At 43.8% G+C, this 7,396-nt stretch overlaps 1 non-coding gene across 1 annotated transcript; it reads right to left on the bottom strand.

The window, feature by feature from the left end:
* Positions 1-7,097: 7,097 nt before the first annotated feature.
* Trnav-aac (transfer RNA valine (anticodon AAC)) lies at positions 7,098-7,170 on the bottom strand. Its single transcript has one exon. It is a non-coding gene; the product is annotated as a tRNA-Val (tRNA).
* Between the last annotated feature and the right edge of the window lie 226 nt (positions 7,171-7,396).

Genomic DNA, 7,396 nt, shown 5'->3' with positions numbered 1-7,396 from the left:
AGAAAAGGAAAACGAAAGAGACCCTCGGACCAAAAAACCTAATATCATTGGGGTCGATAAAAACAAGAACTGGCCAGGGAGGCCGGAAAAAAGAAACAGAAGAAGCCCGACACAAGAAAGTGGAAGCAATGTCAGGCTTAACTCAGGGCCCATGTGGTTGCCTCCCACATACTCCCAAGAAGGGAGCCCCCTAGGTAAACTACACTTTGTCTGAAGTCTCACCAAGTCTTATCTGATAGTTTATATCAGAGCACGACTATCAATCTGGATACCAACGGAAAAACGACTAATGAGATACCAACTAACAAAGAAGTAGGACAAGGCTGCTGTAGCTTCACAACTTTGTTCAACATTTACGTACACGAAATAATGCATATATTGAATCAGATTTTTTAAAAAAACGTATATGCATAGACAGAAGAACTCTTTTAAATAACTTACGATGTGCTGACGGTGCAGTGATCCTAGAAGACAAGGAAGGCATTGTGAAATGATTTTACTTACTGAAACAAATAAGTGCGAAATTTCACGAGGAAATCTCGACATAAAAACAACCGTGGTCTTCGGCGGGAAAAGGCACATTACAACCAAAACAGTGGTAGATGAGAAGATTTTAGAGTAAGTAAACCACTTCAGTTATCTAGGATGTGAGGTGACGTATGGCTACAGAAAATATATAGAAATTAAGCTTAGTACTTTCAGCGAGGTATGTGGAATAATTAACAAAAAGCTTAAAAACGAAACAAGGAAATTCACTTTAATTCAAAAAAAAAAAAAAACTGTTGCTGCTTCCATACTGCTCTATGGAAGCGAGGCCTGAGTGATAAGCAAAAAGCAAGAAACCAATATTTAGGCAAAATAAATTAAATTAAAGGCTGTACAAGAGAATAAAGATTACGGATTAGATATTAGAGAAGAATTAAAAAATTTTAGCCTACACGATAAATTATACAAGAAAATGGAACGAACAGGTAGAAAGAATGGGGAGTGAGACACTTCCCTTGAAAGATAGAAAATTATAAGTGCCAAGGAAGAAGAGATAAAGGAAAACGCAGCCAAAGATGGGTACTGAACATGCACTTTGCCCTGATACCTGAAGAGAAGAACAACAATAACAACAGCATCAGCAGCAACAACAACAAGATAGTACTTTTAACTGGTCATTCCACTTTAGGCCGCAGAATAAACTTTAGGGACACTGTGGAGAGAAACACGCATGGCACGATAGTCACAATGCGTCAACCTCCGCACCGACTCGCTAAGATCGGATAGTACGTAACAGCCTTGTTCCTCCTTCCGTGAAAGCAAAGGCTGGCACGAGGTCCGGAGCAGGCGCTCACAAAGCCGGAGGGTGGTGTCCCCGGCACACGTGTGCGTGAACACTGAACAAGGCCGGCAGTGTGCTGCCGTGCGCCCCTCCTGCCAGTAATTCCCACTTCCGTCGGAGCAGCGGCGGACGCCTGTGCAGCCGAAAAAAGCGCCACCGCTCCTTAATTACACTAAATTATCGCTCCGCCACTAAGTGGACCGTGTTCCAACCTTTGGGTTAAGTGCGCCCGTTTGCGGCCTCACATAATGCATCTCTGGGAAAACAGACTCTGGCGCCGGCGTCTGGCGTCCGACCTCGCATCATCTCGTGCTCTGCTCCACTGACACGTCGTGGGCCCAAGTCGAGTAGGGGCGTGCCGCCTCACACGTCGTCACGGTTAGCCATTCATATGTTAACCGCTCAGATGAGACAATCCGACATTTCTTCCCTTTGCTCGTATCGAATCAGGCACGTATTTGTTATATTAGACGGGAGCGGGGATAATTTCCGAATAGTCAATACTTCTACTTCTGCCAGATGGCGATAAACTGAAGATCATTATTTCACTCGCTGTATCCATGACTGTTTAGACGACGCAGTGATGACAAAAGATACCAAGTATCTGTTTCTTTGTGACTTACACTTACTTGAGAAAAGTCACGGGACAGCGATATGTAAATACACTACTGGCCATTAAAATTGCTACTCCACGAAGATGACGTGCTACAGACGCGAAATTTAACCGACAGGAAGAAGATGCTGTGATATGCAAATGATTAACTTTTCAGAGCATTCACACAAGGTTGGCACCGGTGGCGACACCTAAAACGTGCTGACATGAGGAAAGTTTCCAACCCATTTCTCATACTCAAACAGCAGTTAACCGGCGTTGCCTGGTGAAACGTTTCCGACTTTGACAAAGATCGGATTGTAGCCTATCGTGATTGCAGTTTATCGTATCGCGACATTGCTGCTCGCGTTGGTCGAGATCCAATGACTGTCAGCAGAATATGGAATCGGTGGGTTGTGGAGGGTAATACGGAACGCCGTGCTGGATCCCAACGGCCTCGTATCACTAGCAGTCGAGATGACAGGCATCTTATCCGCATGGCTGTAACGGATCGTGCAGCCACGTCTCGATCCCTGAGTCAACAGATGGAGACGTTTGCAAGACAACAACCATCTGCACGAACAGTTCGACGACGTTTGCAGCAGTATGGACTATCAGCTCGGAGACCATGGCTGCGGTTACCCTTAACGCTGCATCACAGACAGGAGCGCCTGCGATTGTGTACTCGACCACGAACTTGGGTGCACGAATGGCAAAACGTCATTTTTTTTGGATGAATCCAGGTTCTGTTTACAGCATCATCATGGTCGCATCCGTGTTTGGCGACATCGCGGTGAACGCACATGCGGAGCGTGTATTCGTCATCGCCATTCTGGCGTATCACCCGGTGCGATGGTATGGGGTGCCACTGGTTACACGTCTCGGTCACCTCTTGTTCGCATTGACGGCGCTTTGAACAGTGGACGTTACATTTCGGATGTGTTACCACCCTTGGCTCTACCCTTCATTCACCACTGCGAATCCGTACATTTCATCAGGATAATGCACGACCGCATGTCGCAGGTCCTGTACTGGCCTTTATGGATACATAAAATGTTTCACTGCTGCCCTGACCAGCACATTCTCCAGATCTCTCACCAATTGAAAACGTCTGGTCAGTGGTGGCCGAGCAACTGGCTCGTCACAATACGCCAGTCACTACTCTTGATGAACTGTGGTATCGTGTTGAAGCTTCATGGGCAGCTGTAACTGTACACGCCATCCAAGCTCTGTTTGACTCAATGCCCAGGCGTATCAAGGCCGTTATTACGGCCAGAGGTGGTTGTTCTGGGTACTGATTTCTCAGGATCTATGCACCCAAATTGAATGAAAATGTTCTAATATAATATATTAGTCCAATAAATACTCGTTTATCATCTGCATTTCTTCTTGGTGTAGCAAATTTTAATGGCCAGTAGTCTATACAGATGTCGGGTGTATCGCGTGTACAAGGTATAAAAGGGCAGTTAATTGGCAGGGCTGTCATTTGCACTCAGATGATTGATGTGAAAAGGTTTCCGAAGTGATTATGAACGCACGATGGGGATTAACCGATTTTGAACGAAGAATTGTTGTTGGAGCTAGACGCAGGGGAAAATCCATTTCGGAAGTCGTAAAGGAATTCAGTATTCCGAGATCCACAGTGTCCAGAGAGTGCTGAGAATACCAAATTTCAGGCGTTACTTCTCACCACGGGCAACGCAGTGAGAGTTGTCAGTGTTAACAGGCAAACAACACTGCATGAAATAACCGTAGAAATCAGTGAGGCACGTACGACGAACGTATCCCTTAGGGCAGTGCGGCGAAATTTGGGGTTATTAGGCCATGACAACAGACGCTCGAAGCTAGTGCCTTTGCTAACAGCATGGCATCTATTGCAGTGCCTCTCCTGGGATCGTGACAACATCGGTTGGATCCTAGACGACCGGAAAACCGTGGCCTGCTGAGATGAGTTCCGATTTCAGTCGGTAGGATTTGATGGTAGAGTGTGGCACAGACCCCACGGCGCGATGTACCCAAGTTGTCAACGAGGCAGTGTGCAAGCCGTTGGTGGCTCCATAATGGTATGGATTATGTTTACATGGAATGGACTGGGTTCTCTGGTCCTACTGAACCGATCACTGACTGGTAATGGTTATGTTCGGCTACTTGGAGACCATTTGCCACCATCCACGGACTTCATGTTCCCGAACAACGATACGCCATGTAACTGGATCACAGTTGTTCGCAGTTGGTTTGAAAAACTTTCTGGGCAGTTCGAGCGAATGATTTGGCCACCGAGATCGCCCGACATGGTTCCCATCGAACATTTATGGGACACAATCGAGAAGTCAATTCGTTCACCAGTACCACTCCGCAATGATGGACGACTATAGAGGCAACGTAATTCAGTACTTCTGCAGGGGACTTCCAACGACGTAGGGTCCATGCCACGTGAAACTGCTGCACTAAGCCAGGCAGAAGGAGGTCTGACACGACATTAGAAGGTATCCCACGGCTTTTTCAACTCACTGTATATGATTACGTCTGTTTTAGGCTAAAGCCCATATTCAGAACGAACCAAGCATTTAATTACGCTTATCAAGTTATGGAATGTTATCGTGTGTTCGTTTTCTTCTTCCCTACAAGCTAGAGAAGATATGACCCACACCTTGCACTGTACCCCACGCCGTTGTTAATTTGCAGACAAGAAACCTTTCTCTGTAAGACCGATGACGTCAGACAGGTCAACGTAATGAAAGATACATTCTCCCAGACCAGAAGTTCTTCACAGCAGAAAAAAGAATCACAGCAAAAAAGTGTAGACTGGTTAATGACTTCTGTCGCTTCTAAACTTTTTGTCTTCAGACGACCAAAATACCCTCTAATTTGGCATTATTAGAAGACTAAACTCTGATGCATTGCCAATCAACAATGATATTATCAACTGCTATGCAACTTTTATTCGTTGTGCTATTTCTATGTGGAAGATTTGCATTCGTTCCAAGTCGTAGCGGAATGATACAATTAATCCAAGTAAAAAAACGTATTCTGTTGTTCTATTGGTACAACCGTCGAACACCTTAAAGCCAAGTGTCGCGGATTCGAATCATGCCACTGCGCCGCTAATAAACTGAGCGCCAGTAAATGCAGGTGCACATCCTACACGGAGCTACACCAACGCTTCTCACATCTGCTGCCATCTCTTGTGTCTTTCGTGTACTGCTAGAGCGACGTGATTTTTATCATTTTCTCTTTTATTTATAATTTTATTCAGGTATTAGGAGGCTAGTATGACTAAGGGAATCAAACAAGTGGGGATCGTGCATCCTACGAATGATGTCGCTAAATACGCTTCCACCTGTATAACCGTACTCACTGATGGCCCGAGCATAGGAAATTGTGATCGAATTTTTCCTTCAGTCTCTCCAGTTGCCAACTAGATTGCTTTATCTTCATTTCATTACATTTACCTTCATTTACAGCCTCCATGCTTATTTATATTCTTCATATGAATGAATCCATGTTTCGCCAGTATTGTTTCCTTCTGTTTACCAGGACCTATTCTTTTCCTCTGACAATGAGACCATTGCTTTGTTGTGTTTTTCACAAAAACCATTTTCTTCCCAGAACGTAGTGATACACTAAATAGTTGTTCATACTGAACTGTAATTGAATGTCAATAGATGCGTTGACCAACATTTGTAACATGCGACTATGACGCATTACTGTGATGTGATGGCTACAGGAATGTTTCTTATTAATATTTCAATCCTTTTTACAACACTAGATGGATCAACCACATGGAAGCCTAAAAACTTCAGTGGATCTATGGGTAACCCTACTGACAAGCCCGGTTTAACCTTCGTTTATTGAATATTTCCTAACGCCTTTGGTGCTCACCGGTAAAATTCACACAGAATAACCCTACTATCATATGAGGAACTCTGGCAATACGTTATTGGCATATACTACTATTTCTGGAAATTTTGATTTGAAGCATTTCTACGTTTGTTCACATTCTTTGATTACTGATTTACTACTTCTTCTCTTTCGTTGCTATATGATGTACCTTTACAGGAGAAATTTCAATTTGAAGTAATGCGAATTTAAGGTAAACAAGGAATCGTAGTAAGAGCAGCCGATCCGCGCTGGCTGGCCGCACGGTTTGAGACGCCTTGCTCGGACAGCGTGGCCACTCCCGCCGGATGTTCGAGTCCTCCCTCGGGCATGGGTGAATGGCTTGTTCTTAGCGTGTTAGTGTAAGTAGTGTGTAAGACTAGGGGCCGATGACCTCAGCAGAATTCACACACATTTGAACATTTTTGAGCAGCAGAATTTCGTACCCAATTTTGGACCCTGTTAGCAGCGAACTACAATAACTTCGCACTCATGTAAAAATGGATATTTCTCGTAACATTGCAATAGATATCTATAGTTACACATCAATCATCATCCGTTGGGAGACCTACGTAACAAAGCGAATATATCTTTAAATGAATATAACTAAAAATCAGTTTTAGCCATTTTTTACGACTGAAAGTTTTACAGTAGACAAAAACTGCTTTTGTTTCGAGGAGTGTATAGAAAATGACGAACATTCTTAACAGATACATATATAGCACGTGCGGCACTTTATATTTTCACTGCTATCGCAACTGTCTCAGTAGATAATATTCAGCTGTGTTTACTCATAGAACTTAAGACAGAAGATGATATCGGAAGTTGCATCGGGATAAATGTGTAACCGGGCAGTTTGGATTGTCAACACAACAGTAGTTTTCTTGTATTAGAAATATATTATTTATTGTTACGTACATAGTTCTAAAGGATACAGGTGTTACTTAAAGTAACTTTATCCATCACGGACGTGGTTCAACTTTGTGACGTGGTGCAGTTTTAAACTTGGTTTTTTTAAACTACGAACAGCTGCTTTGATTGAGCATCTATTTATTAAAACCATTACTCCCGAAGGTGTAAATACCACATATGATGCACACAGTTCGCATTCGGATCCCAGTAAATTTTCTAAAAATGGAGAACGGCTAGTGGTTATTTTGAAATGGATACATTGGATTTCTTTCTCTCTTCTTGTACGACTAGAGTTTGTGTTCCGTCTCTAGTACCCTTCTCGTCTTCCTTCATCAATTAAGCAGCCAGCTACCGCGTTGTTAAATTAATAACGAAAGAAAAAAAAAGTGTTTCCGCCCGGGATCGAACCGGGGACCTTCCGCGTGTTAGGCGGATGTGATAACCACTACACCACGGAAACTTCGTGCTTGAAGTAATCCATACGAAGAGAAAGGTGGACGAGGTAGCTGGATGCTGATCTGCTACATAACTAGGTCGCTACAGCGGGACCACTGAAATCGCCACAGCCGCTGTATTGTCTGGAATAAACAGACCATTGGCCGCTTTAAATTGTTGTAATCGCCTCCACCACTGCTTGTACTTGATTACAGAAGGAAGATACAGTTTAACGGCCCATCAACGACGAG

Source organism: Schistocerca gregaria, chromosome 2 (assembly GCF_023897955.1).
Source record: "Schistocerca gregaria isolate iqSchGreg1 chromosome 2, iqSchGreg1.2, whole genome shotgun sequence".
Taxonomy (NCBI): Eukaryota; Metazoa; Arthropoda; class Insecta; order Orthoptera; family Acrididae; genus Schistocerca; species Schistocerca gregaria.
This window is presented reverse-complemented; position numbering and strand designations above follow the sequence as displayed.